Source organism: Sarcophilus harrisii, chromosome 4 (genome assembly GCF_902635505.1).
Source record: "Sarcophilus harrisii chromosome 4, mSarHar1.11, whole genome shotgun sequence".
Lineage (NCBI taxonomy): Eukaryota > Metazoa > Chordata > Mammalia > Dasyuromorphia > Dasyuridae > Sarcophilus > Sarcophilus harrisii.
The window spans coordinates 249,808,610-249,828,493 of record NC_045429.1 but is presented as its reverse complement, the minus strand read 5'-3'; the positions used below and the strand labels follow the sequence as shown (position 1 = coordinate 249,828,493).

The 19,884-nt window shown below is 33.1% G+C and overlaps 1 protein-coding gene and 1 long non-coding RNA gene across 3 annotated transcripts in view; one reads left to right on the top strand and one right to left on the bottom strand.

Moving 5' to 3' along the window:
- The window catches only part of KHDRBS2 (KH RNA binding domain containing, signal transduction associated 2), an 847,635-nt gene that overhangs the window by 327,581 nt on the left and 500,170 nt on the right, over window positions 1-19,884 (bottom strand). The gene's annotated exons all lie outside the window — the stretch shown is intronic.
- LOC116423180 lies at window positions 16,346-18,536 on the top strand. The gene is made up of 3 exons (XR_004233670.1): window positions 16,346-17,024; window positions 17,126-17,220; window positions 18,029-18,536. It is a non-coding gene; the product is annotated as an uncharacterized LOC116423180 (long non-coding RNA).

Sequence of the window (19,884 nt, the reverse complement as noted above, 5' to 3'; positions counted from 1 at the left end):
GGAAGTATAAAAATTGAAAGAATGCATGTTAGCTCCTAAAAAACACTCCACATAACTTTTAGGAATAGTATAATAAAAATTGAAAACTCTAAGGTCAAGGAATAAATACTACAAATAGCCAAAAAAAAAAAAATTAAGAGAGCATAGGGACATAGTTAGGATCACACAAGATATGGCACCTACTCCTATAGAGGTGTGGAGAGCTCAGAATATGATATTCCAGAAAGCAACTGAGAATAATCTGCTCACTTACAATACAGAATACAATATGAATACAATCCAAGGGGGGTGGGATGGGTGGACATTTAATAAAATATAGCATTTTCCAACATTCCTAATAAAATAACCATGACATTTAAACTTAAGGATCAAGAAAAATATAAAAATGTAAATAAAAATCAAGGATAAATTGTTTATAAATAGGAAGGTGATACCAGAAATCTCTCAGAACTATGTCATCAACAAGGATCATAGAGTTTAATTAGATAAAAGATTTGGGTATGATCCTATTATTGAAAATATCTCAAAAGAAGAATAGAAGGATGAGAAAAGGAAATCAACTGGGAGGGAGTAAAGAGTGAAGAAGAATGAGGGAAATTATCTCATATAAATGGAACATGTAAAGAATTTCCACAGTGAAGGGAAAAATGAGGGGGGCAGCAGTGCTTGAACCACTCATATGAACTGATTCAAGAAGTGAAGAATACAGTTCACACAGTTAGAGAAACTCATCTTTTCCAATAGGGAAAGTGGAGGAAAAGGAGTTAAGGGAAGGGAGAGTTTGAGGTAAAAAAGAGAGAGAATAGATTAAGAAAGAAAGTGGTTAGAAGAAAAACTTATCATTGACAAGGACAATGGATAAGAATGAGATGAATATAGATAAGATAATACGATTGTTTACAAAAAACACACTTGAAACAGAAAGATATAAAAAGAGTTAAAATAAGGAGAATAGAATCTACTAGCATCAGGTTGAAAAAGAGAGGAAGTACAACTTTATCTCAGATAAAGCAAAAGCAAACAAGCAACAAACACTATCTTTAATGGGGAAAGGCTGGTAACCTTTTCAATAAGATAAAGGGTAAATGTCCTTATAATCATCATCACCATTTTTTGTTCAATATGAGCCTTTTTCTAAAAATAAAGACAGAACTACATGCTGGAGAAATATGTATTGTTCATCAATAGGTCAAGATAATATAATAAAAAGGACTATTCTATTTAATTTATCCAGTACTAAACTACTCAAATTGCTTAATACTTTATAGAACTAAAAACCAACAATGAAACAAACAAACAAAACCCCCCACAAATTAGAGAGAGGAAAAGATCAAGAATAAAAGAAAATAATGGAAAAGGTATGGGAAGGGACCCTAGCAGTAATGAATCTTATATTATGAAATAAAAATCCTCAAGATAATTGGATAAAAAAATAGAATGATTGATCAAAAGAACAAGTTAGGTACACATTATACAAAAGCAAATGAACAAAGCAAACTATTAAGTCCAACAGTGCCAACTATTATGGTAAGAACTTACTATTTGACAAAAATTACTAGGAGAATTGGACAGCAATCTGGCAAAATTTTGATACAGACCAACATCTCGTACCATGTACCAAAATATTCTAAATGATTTAGACTTAAATGGTAACTCCATAGGCAAAATAGGGGAGGACATAAGAAATATTTGCCATATTATAGTTAAGGGTAGAATTCATAACCAAATGAGAGATAGTGAGGTTCACATTAGGTGATGTATATAATGCTAATTATGCCAAGTTTTTTTTTTTTTTTAATTTAATAGCCTTTTATTTACAGGATATATGCATGGGAAACTTTACAGCATTAACAATTGCCAAACCTCTTGTTCCAATTTTTCACCTCTTAGCCCCCACCCCTTCCCCCAGATGGCAGGATGACCAATGCATGTTAAGTACATTAAAATATAAATTAGATCAAATGAACATGACGAAAACGTTATTTTACTGTACAAAAAATCAATGAAATATTGTCAATTACTTGGAAATCAAAAATGCAGGTGGGCACAAATATAGGGTTGGAATTCAATGTAATGGTTTTATCATCTCCCAAGTTCTTTCTCTGGGCATGCTGTTCAGTTCATTCTGCTCCATTGGAAATGATTTGGTTGTCTCGTTGCTGAGGATGGCCAGGTCCATCAGAACTTTATCATATAGTATTTTTTGAAGTATAAATGATCTCCTGGTCCTGCTCATTTCCTCAGCATCAGTTCTGTAAGTCTCTAGGCCTTTCTGAAATCATCCTGTTGGTCATTTCTTACAGAACAATAATATTTAATATTCATATACCAAATTTTTCAGCATTCTCCTGATGGACATCCATTCAGTTTCCAGTTTTAACCCTCAAAGGGCTGCCAAAACTTCGTGCCCTAACTCCCTTTCCCTTCTTTATAATCTTTTGGGAATAATTCCAGTAGTAACACTGGGAATCAAATATCACAGTTTGTAACTTTTTGACATGTTCAAACTCTCTCAAAATGGTTGGATTCGATCACAACTCCCCAAACAATGCATCAATGTTCCAGTTTTCCCACATCCTCAACAATCTTATTTTTTCGTCTCTTAGCCAATCTGAGGGTTGTGGTGGTATCTTAAGTTTCTTAATTTTCATTTCTCGATTAATAATGACTTGGGCATCTTTTCTATGACTAAAATAGTTTCAATTTATATCGAAATTGCTGTTCATATCCCCGCCATTTTCAATTGGAGATGGCGATTTTTATAAATTAGAGTTAATTCTCTATATATTTTTTGGAAAAAGAGGGCTTTATCAGAACCGACTGTAAAAATATTTTCCCAGTTTTTGCTTCCCTTCTAATCTTGTCTGCATTAGTTTTTTTTAAAAACTTTTCATTTGGTATAATCGAAATTTTCTATTTTGTATCGTAATGATCTCTAGTTCTTCTTTGGTCATAAAGACCTTCCCTTCCCAAGGCCTGAGAGGGTAAATATCCTTGTTCCTCTAATTTTTAATAATTTCATTCTTTACCTAGGTCATGAACCCAGACCTTATCTTGGTGTCGTGTTAAGTATGGATCAATCCTAGTTTCTCCATATTAGTTTCCAATTTTCCCAATTTTATCAAACGTAAGTTTTATCCCAAAAGCTGGGGTCTTTGGGTTGTGGGCTAGGTTTATATTTGTTGACTGTTTTATCCCTTGAACCTAATCATTCCACTGATCAACTAATCTTTCCTTTCAATACCAAATAGTTTTGGTAACTGGCTCTAAATATAATTTTTGATCTTTTTATAAGCCACCTTCATTTGATTTTTTTTCATTAATTCCCTTGAAATTCTTGACCTTTTGTTTTCCATATGAATTTTTGTTTTATTTTTCTGGTCATTAAAATGTTTTGGGACTCTTATTAGTATAGCGCTAAATAAATGATTAGTTTAAGTATTTTGCATCTTTATTATATTTGCTGCCCCTATAAAGAGCATTTAATATTTTCAATTGGTTAGATCGACTTAATTTGTTGGGAAAAGTGGTCTGTAATTTTTGTTCATAAAGTTTCATTTTCCCTTGGCAGATAGATTCCTAAATATTTTATATTATCAGTAGTTACTTTAAATGGAATTTCTCCTTGAACTCGCTGTTGGTTTTGTTAGTGATATATAAAATCTGATGACTTTGTGTTTTTTTTCCAAACTTTGCTAAAGTTGTGTTATTTCTAATAACGTTTTAGTAGAATCTCTGGGGTTCTCTAAGTATACCATCATGTCATCGGCAAGAGTAAATTTGGTTTCCTCATTGCCTATTCTTATTCCTTAATCTCTTTCTCATCTTTTGCTAAATTAGCATTTCTAATACAATATTAAAATAACGGTGATAATACCATTGTTTCATTCAGATCTTAGAATGGTTGCAGTTTTCTCCATTACATATGATGCTTACTGATGGTTTTAAATAGATGCTGCTGATTATTTTAAGGAAAAGTCCATTTATTCCTAACTTAAGTGTTTTTAATGGAATGGATGTTGGATTTTATCAAATGCTTTTTCTGCATCTATTGGAAGATGATCATATGGTTTTGTTAATTTGGTTTAACATAGTCAATTATATTGATGTTTTCCTAATATTGAACCAGCCCTGCATTCCTGGTATAAATCCTACGATCATTATTATCTTGGAGATGATTTTCTGTAGTCTTTTGCTAATATCTTTTTAAAGTTTTTACTCAATATTCATTAGGGAGATTGGTCTATAATTTTTTTTTCTCTGTGTTCAGCCTACCTGGTTTGGGTATCAGTACCATTCTGTTCTAAAAATTTGGTGGACTCCTTCATTCCCTATTTTATCAATAATTTTATATAGCATTGGGGCCAATTGTTCTTTAAATGTTTGGTAAAATTCATTAAAAATCCATCTGGTCCTGGGATTTTTCTTGGGAGTTGTTGCCTGTTCTTTTCTTTTTCTAAATGGGATATTCAAACAATTAATTCCTCCTCTATTGTCTGGGAAGTCTATATTTTTGGGGTAATCATCCATTTCACTTGGTTTTCAAATTTATTAAAAGTTGAGCAAAATAACTCCTTTTTCTCTAATTTCCTCTTCATTAGTGGAAAGTTCTCCCTTTTCATTTTTAAACTACTAATTTTTTTCCCTCCTTTTCTTCACATTTACCAAGGTTTATCATTTTTATTGGCTTTTTCATAGAACCAACTCTTAGTTTTATTAATTAGTTCAATGTTTTTTTACTTTCAATTTTTAAATTTCTCCTTTTAATTTTACAATTTCCAATTTAGTATTTGTTGGGGTTTTTAATTTGGTCTTTTTTTGGTTTTTTTGTTGTAAGCCCAATTCATTAATCTTTTCTTTCTTGTTTTATTCAAGTAAGCCTCTAAGGATATAAGATTCCCTCTTTTACCCTTTGGTTGCATCCCACAAATTTTGGTATGATTCTCATCATTTGTCATTATCTTGGTGATTTAATTGTTCTATAATTTGCTTTCACCCAATCATTCTTTAAGATAAGTTTTTGTTTCAATTACTTTTGGTCTACCCTAACTTTTGTTGATTGTTTTTATTGCATCGATCTGAAAAAAGCATTTACTATTTCACTTTCTTGCTTTAATTTTGGGTCTTTATTCCAAATTTCAATTTTGAATGGTACCATAACCTGAAAAGTTTTCCTTTCTTCTCCATTCAATTTTCTCAAAAGATCAACATACCCTAATTTTTCTAATATTTTTCTTCTTTACTTTCCTTTTTTTGTTTTGGTTTGATTTGTCTAATTCTAAATTGAAGGTTGGATCTCCCACTAACTGTTTTGTTGTCATTTCTTTTGCCTCTCTTCTTCTCCTTTGGGAAGTTGGATGCTAACGGTATATATGTTTAATATTGATTTGCTTTGTTGTTTATGTCCCTTTGCGGATGTAGTTTTCTTCCTTATCTTTTAATTGATCAATTTTGCTTTTGGATCTGAGATAAGGATGCTACCCTTTTTGACTTCACCTGAAGCATAATAGATTTTGCTCCAGCCTTTTTACCTTTATCTTTCTCCTGCTTTAAATGTGTTTCTTGTAAACAACATTTGTAGGGTTCTGACTTTTGATCCAGTCCCCTTCCCTCCTCTTTAGGGAGTTCATCCCATTCACATTTACAGTTAGAATTACTAAATCTGTTTTCCTGCCATCCTTTTAATTATGCTTTACTTATTCTTGCCTCCCCAACCCCTCTTTCCCCTTTTGAAAACCCCTTGTATCAATTACCCTCTTTAAAACCCTCCCCCCCCTTTAAACCCCCTTCCTTCCCTTACTCTTTTCCCTTTTCCTCCCTTTTAATGAGGGAGAAAATTCTCAAAACAAATGTCTTATTTTTTTAGAACTCTGTGATAAGATTCACACAATGTTCCTCCCCTCTCTAAATTCCCTAATTGATAAGTTTCCTTTCCTCTTTGTGGGATGTGGTTTCCCTTTTTTCCCTCCTTCCCCTTATTCTAATCATCCCCCATATCTTTCCCTTTTTTATTTATATCAGTAAAATCAAATTATACATGTATTCTTTTGTATATCCACAACAAAATACAATTCTCAAAAGTTATTTTTTACCTTTTCTGAATCTCTTGAGTTCTATGGTTGGAATCAAAATTTTTGTTTAGTTCTGGTTTTCCTTAGAAAAAATGGAATTCATTTGTTTCTTAAATTCCATTTCTTCCCTGGAAGAAAATGTCAACACTGGGTAGTTTATTCTTGGCTGCATCCCAAGTTCTTTGCCTTTCGGAATATCGATTCAGGTCCCAGTCCTTTAATGTGGCGAGTCTTGGTAATCCTTATTGGCACCTTGGTATTTAAATTGTTTTTTTGGCTGTTTAAAATTTTTCCTTAATCTGAAAGTTCTAAATTTGGCCAAATATTCCTTGGGGTTTTATTTTAGGGTTTCTTTCAGAAGATGTTCGTGAATTCTTTCAATGCCTATTTTTACCTTCTGTTCTACCCATCGGGCAGTTCTCGTGATTTCTTGTAAAAAAATAGTATCTAGGCTTTTTTTTTCATCATAGTTTTGGAAAGTCCAATAATCCTCAGATTATCTCTCCTAATCTATTTTTCAAGTCTGTCGTTTTTTGCAATAGAAATTCATGGTTTTCCATTTGTCATTTTTTCTGTTTTGCTTGTGTTCTTGCTTCTCACTGAATCATTAGTTTCTATTTTTCAGTTCTAATTTTAAGAATTATTTTTCTTCATTTGCTTTTTTTACTTCTTTTGTATATGTCCAATTGGTTTTAAATGTATTGTTTTGGTCTGTGGAATTTATTTTCATTTCACTAATTTTTTTTTTTTTTTAGTTTTTTTCTTTTTCCAATTCATAATCCTCTTTCTTGGGGGTTCTTTGTCTTTTCCAATTAAGATCCTCTTTTAGGTTCTTTGTCTTTTCTAATTCCGATCCTCTTTCTAGTAATTCTTTATTTTCTAATTCCAAATTCTTACTTTCCTGGAGATTTTTTACTTTTTTCCAATTCGTATTTCAGGAATTGTCTCTCTTAAAACTTCTTTTCCTTTTCCCATTTATTTCTTCTTTGGACTTTTCAGTCTCTTCTGGAAACATCATGTAAGGGGACAATTGGTGCATTTTTGTTTGTGGTCTCTTGGTTTGCTGACCTGTCTTTTTTCATAAACTGTCAATCTTTCTTTTCATCTTTTTTTATTCATTTTTAAAGCCTTTGGGTATGTCTCCCTAACAAAGGGGTTCAACTTCCTCCAGAGCAGGAGATGTAAACAATTCCGCTCCAGGTTTGGGACTATCTGGTGAGGTTTTCCCTTCCCCCAACAAAGTGGTTCAGCACTGGGGCTATCAAAGGCCCGTTGGGCTGTGGGTTAGCGTTGCCCTCAGCTAGAGACAAGGGGGAAAGTGTCCTGCCCCAGGCCGGGCCTTTTATTTGGTGGACTGACAACGACCAGCATTCTACCGAACTCCCCCAGTGTCTCTGCCTGATGCAAATTGGCCCTGCAAAGCTCTATGGCCCCAAACCGGCCCCCACTGCAGTTAGGGAAACCGGGCTGTGCCTCCTGCTGGGATCACAACTACCCCAAGGAAAAGCCCAGTACTGCGGGTTGGGGCTGCAAGTTTATCGGATCTTGCTTTCCTTTCGGTTTGAGGCTCTCCATCGGAATCTAATTTCTCTATCTGTGCATCTCCCCCTGGGGAAAACCTTTTTTTGGGAGACTGGATTTTTTTTCCCGGTGGTTTTCTCTTCTTATCTTTGAATTTGAGTCAAGACATTTTGAGGCTCGATATAATATTGATAAAGAGGGTAAGAGAAGAGCTTAGAAAGTTGAGTGTGCCTTCTCCGCCATCTTGGCTCTGCCCCCCTGATTATGCCAAGTTAAATGATTTTGCACAAACCAGGTGAGCTAATATTTTTTTTTTTAAAAGGAAACTGGAAAAATTGTCTATTTTTTTCTCATAATAGTCTCACTTTTATATATGTCACTGAGTCAAATTTATAAGAATAAGAATCATTCCCCAAATGATAAATAATCAAAATATATGGGTAGATAGTTTTCAGAGGAAGAAATTAAAGATACAGATAATAATATAAAAACATTCTTATAACAATAATAGCAAAATATAAACTAAAACTCAAAAGTACTATTTTGTGCCCATCATATTAGCTAAAATGATGGAAAATGCAAATGCAAATGTTAAAGAGATGTGGGAAAATAATTGCATTAATGTAGGAAATACACTTTTTAAAAAAGTTCTATGCATGGCCTTTGATTAACCAATACCACCACTAATTCCATACCCCAAAAAGATCAAAGAAAGGAAAAGGCTTCATACATACATATATATGTAATGTATGTGTGAATAAATATATAAATTTACAACAGCTCTTGTGGAGGCAAAAATTTTAAAAGTGTAAACTACAAAAAGTGAGGTATAGATAAAAGCAACAACATCAATTCAAGCTATTACCATTTCCTAAAGAGATTTTCATTTGTCTCTTTGTTAATCAGGTCTGAAATTTTACTGGTTTAGGACTCCTCCTTTGGATTTTCTCAATACATATCTGCATCTTCTATACACATTACAATCTGAGAAAGCTGCCTAGGGCACTGACAGTTTAAGAGAAGTTACTGCAATGTAAAAATAATTGTCAAAATGAATAGACTGAGAAGAAACCAGATGAACTCACAAATATATAATTTATGTAACACTCAGAGATGAAATTCAGCCATTGGTAGCTTATTTAGACTATAATCTGATTTAAAAGCATTATGGAACATGCCACAGAGAGAGAGAGAGAGAGAGATTTTAGTGTGAGATTCAGCAATATGAAATCATCTCCAAAATATTTACAGTATAAGTCAGAAGAAAGGTAATAGATTCAATTTGAATCAACTTAATTTCAGTTTCAGCAATAATGTCTTCTTTATAGGAAGAGTAGGGGAGCTACGTCAAGATTATATTTGCTATATTAGCAAAATAACTAAAAAAAAAATAGTTAAAATGTTGACATCAGAAATTGTTGTCAAAATATGCACAAAAGTTTTTGCTTGAAATATTTAATGGTAAAGTTACTGAATAATTTCAAAGTCTTTAAAGAAAGGAGACATATTTCTAAAAAAATATAGATATAGATTGTGGCTTGAACTTTTTTCTAAGTATGTAGAAAGTTAAAAATGGAACAATATGTTTATGCTTTTATTCCTATAAAAATTGGGGATCTTCTAATTCTTCATCCAGATTCACTTTATGAAAACATGAAAAGGAAACAAGTTTTTTTTTAAGTGATTTTCTATATTTGAATGAGAAATGTAGAATGTAAGTTTCTACTCTGTTTACTATTCATTGATTAAAAAAAGAAAGAGCAAGATTGAACCTTAAAAATCCCCTTTAAGATCATTGCTTCATATACATCAAAAGCATATGTTTATGACAGATGTGAATATAAACAGAATGCTATTAAATGGTGAATTAATTATTGACATCAAATGAATTGAGAAACAGAATTAAGGATACGTTTTAAAATAAAATAAAGAATTCTTGTTGATGACATAGTTTTTAATTTCTTTTTCATTTACAATTAAATAGAACATACTTGATTTATGAGAGAGATTGGTCAATGTCTGTTAAAAAAACAAAACAACAAAAAAAAGTAAAGATATTTGAAAATGTTCCCAATTCACATCAAGAGATACTATTTTAGATAGGTATTCCAAATGGACAACAAACTGCATCTGGAATTGCGTGATAGCCAAGCAACCTGGATGGCTTTTGGAAAAATGTTCAGTTTTTTCAGTGATCTTGAATATCCACAGCAAACAAATATTACCTCATTAATATCACTACTCTCCTGATTATGTTGTTCAGTTGTCTGACTTTTTGCGACCCCATTTTTTAGAGTTTTCCAGGCAAAGAAATCATTTTCTTCCTTAGCTCATTTTACATATGAGGAACTGAGGAATAAAGTGACTTGCCCAGGGTCACACAACTAGCAAATTTCTAGCCAGATTTGAATTAATGAAAATGACTCTCTGATTCTAAGTACAATGTTTTATCTACTGTACCACCCAGCTGTCTTCTTGATTATATACTACATGTCTCAGAATCATCAAAAAATGAAATTTAAAAGAAATTACAATTACAAATAACCTAAAATATACCATTTTACTAGTGATGCATGATTTGTCATAAAGAACTTTTTCTTTTTTAGGATAAGGATTAGGGGGTGTCAGGGAAGAGGATATTATAGCAAAACTATGAGGTAATCTATAAAGAGACTGAATGCTACTCTTGAATTATGAACAAAAGTATTCCAGAAATTTAACATGTTCTATAGAGGACTTATGACAAAACACAAACAAAATATATATATATATATATATATATATATATATATATATGGTTAAGAATCTGATAAATAAAAAGGTATAGAGGGTTGCACTCTGCATTTGTAGAGAGACAACCCAAACCAAAAAATTCATAGGTCTATTAAAATAAAGGACATGGTGGAAAACTTAACCATAATGACATTGTCATCAAGATTGATTGATTGATTGATAATAATCAATTATTTTCTCGATAAGGGGGGGGAACCCTTTGTCTTTAAGAGTATACTGGGGAAATGTGCTGCTCTTATTTTCTGTACAACTCCAGTTGAACACTCTCATCTCTTAGGGAGCAAATAAGAGGGTGAGACTATCCTCTCAGAAGGTGGAAGCAACAAAGATGGAAGGAAAGTGACTAAAGCAATTTAAAAATTTCTGCATAAAATGCAAAAGTTAAAATATAATTCACTTTCCTAAGCCCATGAGGTGTACCAGAGAAGACAGAAAGAGTTACAAGAAATGCATAATATGCTCTGATCTATCTTAGCAACTTTCCCATTTAGCTGAAGCTTACAAGCAAATGCCTGAAGGATTATTAAACTACCCCATTTCTTTCATCTAAATGCAGCCAGAACCCATTTTATTTATTTATTTTTATGTCTTTTCAGATTTATTTGGCAACAAGGTTTTGTGGACAGCAAAATAGCCTTGCATTAGAAAGAATTTATATCATACTTTTGAAATAAAATTTCTGTATTATTAGGCAAATAACCTTTAACTTATCAATATACTTAAAGCATATTCTAAGATTACAAATCACAGAACAGGGTAGTGCTGCAATATTGTTCCTGTGTACTGTGTTCTCAGTACTTTTCACTTCACTTTGTATCAGTTAATATAAGTCTTCAGATTTTCTAAAACCATCCCACTTATCAATTTTTTTATTTATTTATTTTTTTTAGTTAAACATGTATATTAACTTTTTAATACACATTTCTGTATGAATCATGTTGGGAAAGAAAAATCAGAACAAAAGGGAAAAAATAGAGAAAAAAAAAAACAGAAAAAAGAAGTAAACATAGCAACATGTTTATTTATATTCAATTTCCATAGCTCTCTTTCTGAATGCAGATGGAGTTTTCTATCCAAAGTTTATTGGGATTACCTTGGATCAGAATCCATTTTAAAACATGTTCCTTTACTGTGCTGTATCTATGTGTTGTATATGTTTAACTGACTTATTTTTGTTTCTCATAAACAACAGTGTTTTTTTTTTTCTTCAAGAAATATGCGCATGATTGGACAGTTCTAATGATACAAAAATTTGACTAGAAAAACAAATAAATGACTCTTTAGTTCAGGACCAGGACTCTAAATCCTGACTTATGTTAGAGAATAACCCTCTAAATCAGATCAGATTTTACCAGTTATGTATTTTTTTTCTTACAAACTTTCAAAATTAGAAATGTTTAAAGAATTTAGAAACTTTCATTCCTTAAGATTAAACAGTCTCATTTTCATTGGTGATTTACTAAGGAGAAGGTTACAAGAAGAAGTGTCCTTGAACTAAATACTTTCCTTGTCCTTGTCCTTGATCCTGAAGAAAAATAAAAGAAAGAAAGGAGGAGGAAGAGGGACCAAAAGAGAGTCTCCCCTCTGAGAAACTCAGTACTCTGGGTCAATGGAAACTTCAACCTTGAATTTTCTTCTTTTAAGGAAAAATGTCATCCAGACTACCAAGAACTGCACAGTGACACCTAGTGTTCCCTTTGTTAAGTTTTCCCCAATTAATAGTTTGATTTCAGAAAAAAATAGGTTCAGCAGCTTTTCTTGATCATGTATAATGTGGAAAGTAGGTGATGTCTGGATTTTCTTGCTTTCTTTTACTCTCCTCTCCTATTCTCTCCTCTCCTCTCTTTTCTTTTCTTTGAGACAATGAGCCTAAAAGACTAGAAGAAATAAGTTTGGCAAATAAACACTAATACAATCTTTTTGTTTGTTTGTTTGTTTTTTGTTTTTGTTTTTGTATTTTGTGACTTTAAATAATTGATTCCCATTTGTCTCAGAGACTTCCTTTCTATTAAATTATGGTGTATAAAAAGGGGCAGTGGAAATTTTTGCAAATCATGAGTCATTTCTGCTGCCCTATTTTAAAAAAATTTAATAGTAATAGTTACTGTTTATATAGCATTTTAAAGATTGCAAAACAGTTTCCCACTATACAGATGAGAAAAGACAGAGGTAAAGTGACTTGTCCAGGTTCACTCTACTAGTAAGTATATGAGGCCAGATTTAAACTCGGTATTCTGAACTTCAGGTCCATTTTATTGATAATCTTTTTTATCATCTATATTACTAGATAGGGCTAAGGATCACTATCAGTGATAATAACTGATTTTCTTGTCAGCCACCTTTTAAAGTAATGGTACTTATAACCCAAAATTATGCCTCTATTTCTTACTGACCTCTCACTCCAGAGGAATGTGAAAACTATATGAAACCAGAAGAAAACACATATTTAATATTTAAGGAATCTTGAGTAAATATAAATCCAATAATAATTTAAAATAAGTTTTGTTAACACTGAATTAATTGTGAACACTTGCCATTTACAACTTGCAATTAGGATGAAGATTTTACTGTCCCAAGATGTTTAATAAGATGAACTTACAAATTATTTTGATAAAAGAAAATAGGTGGTATAGTGTGGTGTTCTCTTCTTTTTCTAAATTACTGTGGTTCTCTGGGAGCAGGTTTCTCAGGGGGCTTCTGGAGGCAGCCTTAGTTTCAGTTCAGAGTAATAATCACCTCAAATGCAGCCAGGTGCTAAAAGTTTAAATCCTTTATTGTCTCCTTCAAAATAGCCTGGTTAGTTTTCTTAGAGGCCTATTTCACTCCTTGGTTTCAAGAGGTCTTGCAGCTTGTCTGCCAGCTTTAGCCTCCAGCTCTCTCTGAATCTTGGTTCTATTCCTCAACTGACTCCAGGAGCTCCTGATATATGATCTCTTAAAGATGTGAACCCAAAGGTTGACTCCTCCTCTGAGAGAGTGGGATTGTGGGAGGTGTAAACTTGTGAATCTCATACTGAATCCTGAAATCTCTCAAACTTGTGAACTAATGTGTGAGCTAATGTGTGAACTCTCAAAGGTGTAAACATAAGCATTGTTTCTATCAATTCCACTGAATTAACACTTTGTAAGGATTCTAACAGTAGAGAAAAAAGTACTACTAATTTTTATTATTTCATTTATTCATTTTTATTCAGAAATATTTCTGGAGTCCTTGTTATGTTGAAAGTACCGCTAGATGGTATGATATTACACAAGTGGTATGACAGTTGCAAAGATGTAAAATGAAGTCATCATGGGAAAGATGGTATTTAAGCTGTGTTTTAAAGGATGAAAATGACTTAATTAGGCATAGATTCCCTAGAGTTCATTCTGGGAAGCCAGAATGGTATTATTAAAGGTTTAGTTGCAGAAACATATAAGCTATATGTTTAGCCATGAGGAGATATTTGACTACATTATTTATATTATTTCTGGGATATAAATAAAAAGATGGGCAGAATTAAGAGTGAGAAGGACTATAATATATAGACTTGGATCTCCAAGAGTTTCCACATGACACAGGAAGAAAAACACTAGGTTTGAAGTCAGATTACCTGGGCTTTTCTGCCTTGGGCATAATTATATTAACCTTTCTGGACCTCCTTTATAGAATGAGGATTAAAGTAGATAACTTATAGCATCCATTCTAGCTTTTCCAACATTAAATCTATACCCCAGTGATCTCAGAAATTTTGTGACTTTCCAGGTTCTGTATGTAATTATGCATTATTACTGATTTTTTAAAATGCTTATGTCTTGGGGCAGATAGATGGCACAGTGGATAGAGCAGCAGCCCTGAAGTCAGGAGGACCTGAATTCAAGTCTGGTCTTAGACATTTAACACTTCCTGGCTGTATGACCTTGGGCAAATCACTTAACTCTCAATTGCCTCAGCAAAAAAAAAAAAAAAAAAAAAAAAAAAAAAAGCTTTTTGTCCTTACTAATATATCTCTAAGTCATAATATATGAACAGCACTTAAATGCTAGCATCATTTAATTGAAGTAGAATAGGGAAATGAATCATAGGGACATGAATCCCAGTTTTGGTTTGTTATATTCTTGCACCAAATGAGTATTATGTATCTGAGCTTTTCATTGTATCCTTCTGCTCCCCTCATCATAGTAAGATGTAGGTAGTTTAGAATCACATCCTCACTGGTGAAGCATATGCTCCAATCCCACATCCCTGTTGAATTTCTTTCTCTATTCCCAGTTATGTAGTCTGTATCAGTGGTGTTAAACTCAGATAGAAATAAAGGCCACTAAACTGTCCATAAAAGACTGCTGCAATCTAGCCTCATATATTTAATACTTCCTGGCTGTGTGACCCTGAGCAAATAATTTAACCCCAATTGCCTCAGCAAAAAAAAAAAAAAAAAAAAAAAAAAAATCCCTGCTGCACAGATATTGATGTTAAAAAAACACACATACACATTAACATTATCTATGTTTTATTTTATTATTATTTATTTTGACTAATATTTCACTATTATATTTTCATTTCATTAAGGTTGTATGGGCCACATGTTTAATGCTTCTGGAGTTGAAAGTATAGCCTTATAGCCAGTTGACATTCACTGAAGCATCTGAAACATTACAGTACTGCCAGGCTTCATGGTCTCTTGTTTTCCCAGTGGATATTGCAGTGCAGTTGCTTGCACCCACAAGTTCTTTTGCTGATCAGCTCTTATTATCTCTTATAATCACTGCTCAATGTGGCTGGTATCTACTTCTTCCAGATCTGTGCTTGCCTGCTTTGTCTCCAGTGACTGTTATCTCTCTCTAGGCAGCTGCCATCTATTCTTTTCAGGGTATCCCTGCTGCTCTTCCTCCACATGGCTGTTCTCTTCTTCCCTATTCACATTCTCTTGGCTTTCCTCCACACAGCTGCTTTCACTTTTCTGTTCATATCTGCCTGATGCAAACCCATGTCCAGGTGCAAAATACTCTGGGAATCTCATGTCCTGGAGCTTTCTCTAAAGAGCAACTGAAGCTGGCTTGAATACTTAAATTAAAGGCACAAGCAGTCTCTGCCCATATTACAGATAGAGAAAATAGGAGAACTAAAACCAGTTAGGCAATACTTCCCTACTTCCTGTTTCCCTGCCCAGCTCAGTTCCCTCTATCAAGTATCCAGGCACAGCTGAGAAAGAAACCTCATGGGGACACATACTCAAATATTACCATTCACTCCTCATTTTATTTGCAATTCAAAGATGGATTAACTATATATATCTTTCAGCTGCTGAGTACACCATACACATCTTACTTCCTTTTTACTGGCAATTCAATCTTAATCAATCAGCATCCCTCTCTTACATTCCAGCAAGATGTCCTATACTACTTCTTGTCATAATCTCACTTCTAATTGGTTTGCCCCTTCCTATTTCTACCTTTATAATTTGCTCTCACTGTCCACTGTCCCTTTTGGAACACCTGCTTTATACCCATAACACTTTCTTATAGCTTTTACAATTCAAAAAACTTTCCTTCCATCTTGCTTTCAGAGAACACACACTTCTCTGACAGATACCATATTCCTTACAACCTGTTCCTTTCTTCCTCCTTACTGACTTTCAGGAGTAGGAAGATGGATAGACATGTATCTTGCTTATTACTGCCCTTCCAGGCCATGTATATAGTATCATCCCTAAATTCTGAACTAATTTAAAGCCCACGCAATCTCTTTCCCATCCTTGTTTGCTCTTCTATCAGATCTACCCAAACAGACTTTTTTAATGATGCAGCTCATGCTCAAGGTATTCCTTTTTTCTCTATCCTCTAACATCACACTCAGGGACTTTTGCCATCATTTGAATGACAATATCTACTAAAGTACAAATAGGCTGTGTAGGCTAGGCTAATTCTTTTCATCAAAGTTAAGAAAGCCATCCTCAACTCTCAGTTCTCTGGGACAGTAAAATCTTGGATATATTTTCCTTCCCTTTTAGGAGAAGAATAAATTCAATCTGACCATATAATTTGTCAATATCAAAAAAAAATCATCTTGTAAGAAGGATTGATAACAGATGGTACTTTTGACAAATTAAAGTTACTAGAGAAAAGCTTCTGTAACACAATGTTCACATGACAGAGCTGATACTTGAACCCTGCTCACTTAACTTATAACTAATTGCCTTTCACCCATATTTTCCTGTTCTATTTCTATTCCTCCAAAAATATTCCTAAAAAAAACTTTCAGAGCATACTTTATTGTTTTTCAACCATAACAGGGAGCGCTAGGGTATATGGATTTCAGCCATAACAAAGAGCTCTAGGATGGATGAATCTAGATATAATCTTTGATTTTGATACATATTATCCTCTTATTTGAGGGACTTTTAAATTAACAATAATACACTTAAGTATATTATGTTAAGTATAATCAGATCACCTCTCTTTGCCAATGCTCAGTGTATTAAATTTGGGATGCTGGAAAGCAATAAAGAAAAAGCTACTGAATGTCTATCAATGAAAGAGAATCCTTCACCTTGTGACAGCGACAGATGGACTCCTTGCCTCCCTTTCAACTTTCAGTGGGTATGATGCTAGTCCCTGAATATCTGAAAAGAGAGAATTAGGACTGCAAATAAGATAAAAAGTAAGTAATGAAAGGGAGAAAAAAAAAAAGGGGGGGGGGAAATCAGTGTCTTTTTGCTCATAGTAAAGTTTTTATGGGTTTTTCCCCCTCTTCTTTTTCAGAAAAGTCCAAGCATTATGTGATTCAATCATTGATACTCATTCCCAAAGAAGGCTAGCTAAAGATGAAAGCTGAAAATTCCTCACTGAACTTCTCAGTAGGTAGCAAAAATACTTTGGTCACAGTTCTTTATATTGTTTCTCACTGTTGTAGATGCAATTGAGAGAGAAAAAAACAATAATAAAATAGCCAAATATGCACCAGCAGATAAGTAAATAGCATTGCTACCAAGGTGGATACAGGAAGTTAACAGCAGGAGTTTAACATGCAGGACTAAGGAAGAATTTGGTTGGCATTAGCTATAGATTAGACAAATAAAGCAAAGGTACTACCTATATTTTTCTAATAGATATTCTAAATATCTATTTCTAGATAGTTTTCTAGAACAATATTCTAAATAACATGAACTCTCTCTACAAAGTATGCAAGACTTGTTAATAAAATTTTGTCAATAATATCAATGTGGCATCATGACAGCTATAGAGATATTCAAATTACTGGGTACAAGTAATTATTATTATTATTATTATTATTATTTTTTTTTTTTTTTTGCTGAGGGAATTGTGACTTGCCCAGGGTCACACAGCTAGGAAGCATTAAGTGTTTGAGACCAGATTTGAATTCAGGTCCTCCTGACTTTAGGTCTGGTGTTCAATCCATTGCGCCACCTAGCTGCTCTCAAAGTCATTCTTTTTTAGTAAATATTGATTCCTTTTGTTTTTATATCCTCTTTGTTTCTGAATGCATCATAGGGTCACAGTTTTAGAGTTTGAAAGAACATTAGGGGTTACCTAGTCTAAAACTCTCATTTTTGCAGATGAAGAAAATGAGACAGATGTTATCACTTGTCAAGAGTCACAGAGAAAAAATGTTCCTAAACCAGTCTTTGAAATTATGTCTTCCAGATTCTAATTCCAGCATGTATTCTTCCCAGCTCTACTACCCATTAAACTGCTCTTTATGACAAAGATTTCACCTGGAAAAAGAAATGTAGAGATTCTATAAGATAACCTATGAATATTCTATAAATTGGTTTACAAATTGTGTAAATATCCATTACACATCCATTGATTTACATATAGGGTCAAGGGATCTAAAGGAAAATCCCAAGAATGTTGGAATAAACTCCTGTAAAGGACTGATGATAATATATAGACAAGATATATAGAAGGGGAAAGTGACAAATATTGGAGGAAATGTGCAAATATTGGGACACTAAATTCATGATTGGTGGAATTGTAAAATGATCTAATTACTTTAGAGAATGATTTGGAATTATGCCCAAAGAGTTATTAAATTACATATACCAGTTGACCCAGTAATATCACTATTTGGTTAATTTCAAAAAATAATTGGGAAAAAGGAAAGGAACCCATATATTCTAAAAATATTTATAGAATTTTTCTTTGTGGTGGCAAAGAACTAGACATTATAGGGATGCCCATCAACTGGAGAATGACTGACCAAGTTGTGGTATATGATGGTGAAGGAAAGGTATTGTCCTATAATGATGAGGTAAGTGATTTTTTTTATTATTATAGCTTATTTTTTATTTCTTTACAAAACATATGTATGGACAGTTTTTCAACATTGACTCTTGCAAAACTTTCTGTTCCAGCTTTTCCACTCCTTCCTTCCACCCCCTACTCTAGATGGCAGGTAGTCCAATACATGTTAAATATGTTAAATAATATGTTAAATACAATATATGTATACATATTTATATAGTTATCTTGCTACTCAAGAAAGATTGGATCTAGAAAGAAGGTAAAAAACACCTGATAAGGAAAAAAAATGCAAGCAAACAATAACAGAAAGTAGAAATGCTATGTTGTAGTCCATACTCTTTTCTCATAGTTCTCCCTCTGGGTGTAGCTGATTCTCTTCATTACTGAACAATTAGAACTAGTTTGGATCATCTCATTGTTGAAGAGAGCCACGTCCATCAGAATTGATCACCATATAGTATTGTTGTTGAAGTGTATAATGATCTCCTGGTTCTGCACATTTTACTTCACATCAGTTAATATAAGTCTCCCCAGACCTCTCTGAAATCATCCTGCTGGTCATTTCTCACAGAACAATAATATTCTATAATATTTATATACCACAATTTATTCAGCCATTCTCCAATTGATGGGCATCCATTCAATTTCCAGTTTCTAGAAACTACAAAACTACAAAAAGGGCTGCCACACACATTTTTGCACATAGAAGTTCCTTTCCCTTCTTTAAGATCTCTTTGGGATATAAGCCCAGTAGTAACACTGCTGGATCAATGGGTATGCACAGTTTGATAACTTTTTGAGCATAGTTCCAAACTGTTCTCCAGAATGGCTGGATGTATTCACTATTCCACTAACAATGTATTAGTGTCCCAGTTTTCCTGTCATTCTAGCCAATTTGAGAGGTGTATAATGGTATCTCAGGTTGTCTTAATTTGTATTTCTCTGATTAATAATGACTTGGAGCATCTTTTCACATGGCTAAAAATAGTTTCAATTTCTTCATCTGAAAATTGTCTTCATATCCTTTGGCTTTTTTTTTTTTATAAATTGAGTCAATTCTCTATGTATTTTAGAAATGAGGCCTTTATCAGAACCTTTGACTGTAAAAATGTTTTCCCAGTTTATTGTTTCCTTTCTAATCTTGTCTGCATTAGTTTTGGTTGTACAAAAGCTTTTTAATTTGATATAATCAAATTTTCTATTTTGTGATCAATAATGATCTCTAGTTCTTCTTGATCACAAATTCCTTCCTC